A 1,538-nucleotide genomic window follows, 5' to 3' on the forward strand; every position below is an offset into this window, starting at 1 on the left:
GAGCCAGTGAAACATACTTGCCATTTAAAAAAAAAATCAATGACAATAAAAGTTTGGTTATTCCAATAAATAGAAAGCAATAGGATCCAGTGGTGTTTGGTTTTCCTAGTTCATTTCTATTGCTAAGATAAAACCCTCTAACCAGATGCAACTCAGGGGAGGAGAGGTTTAATTTGCCTTACATTCTCCCCCCACCCCCATGCCCCTTGGGCACAGTCCACTCTTGAGGGAAGTCAGGATAGGAACATAAGCAGGAGCTTGAAGAGAAACTTTAGAGCAACTCTCATACATAATTGACATCATGCTTACCTACCTGTCTTACCCAGCCCAGGGCCACCCACCAAGGCAATGGTGTGGTCTTCATTGGACTGGGCCTTCCTACATCAATTAACAACTAAGACAATTCTTCACCCTCCCACATAGTCATAGACCAATCTGCTCTGGGAGATCCTTTAAATGAGACTCCCTTCTCAGGTGATCTAGGCTATGTCAACTTGACAGTTAAAGATAACCAGGCCAGTTACTGATGATATTTGAAACAGAGTATATATAATTCAGAACACAGTTGTATGGAGGTCTAGCATGGAACTGAGCCATTGCAAGATTGCTGACAGATATGACATCTTACAGCATACTACGGTCTGGTGATCCTCAAAGTCAGGCAAGTATGAACTGGTACCAGGTACCATCTTGCTGAGCCACAGGTAAGGCTCAGAATCTTTCTCACAGGGTTTCTTTTCCAGAGAATAGTGACAGATGGTAACATTAAAGGGCATTTTGAGCAACTATGAAAATTTTATTGTTGCGGGAAATATTAAAAAATGAAACTGCCAACTCTCAGAGGGGCTGGAGCATGCTTCCGGCTCTTGCTGGCCTGCCAACTCTCTGGCCACATTGGATCACAGGGCTCCTGCTGGCGCAACATCTCTCCGGCGCCCCCCCCCTCAGTTCCTCTTGCTACAACACAATACCCCCACGCACCCCATGGTCAGCCATCACATCACAATAACCAGTACCTCGGGTAGAATCATGACTCATTTATTTATTTATTTATTTATTTATTTATTTATTTTTGGTCTTTCAAGACAGGGTTTCTCTGTGTGGCCCTGGCTGTCCTGGAACTCACTCTGTAGACCAGGCTAGCCTCGAACTCAGAAATCTGTCTGCCTCTGCCTCCCAAGTGCTGGGATTAAAGGCGTGCGCCACCACTGCCTGATGAATCATGACTCTTAATGCTTAATTAACCAATCAGATTTATGTATCAATAATATCGTAATTTACAAGATACCAATACAATAAGCCGATTGATAATGATACAGAGCTTTATCCTAATAATATTTCTAACCTTGTGAAATCATAGGTACTTGTGGTTGATAAACGCCTCGCGGGTACACATCTGCAACCATCTTCCTTCTCCTCTGAGACACTCCCTTTCTCTGATACTCTTAGCTCCTCCTCCCTGTTCAATCACAGGCCTCCCACTGCCCTAATGTGATTGGACAGGGAAAACCCTGCAACATTTTTATTTATTTATTTAT

The sequence above is a fragment of the Mus pahari genome, chromosome 9, assembly GCF_900095145.1.
Source record: "Mus pahari chromosome 9, PAHARI_EIJ_v1.1, whole genome shotgun sequence".
NCBI lineage: Eukaryota > Metazoa > Chordata > Mammalia > Rodentia > Muridae > Mus > Mus pahari.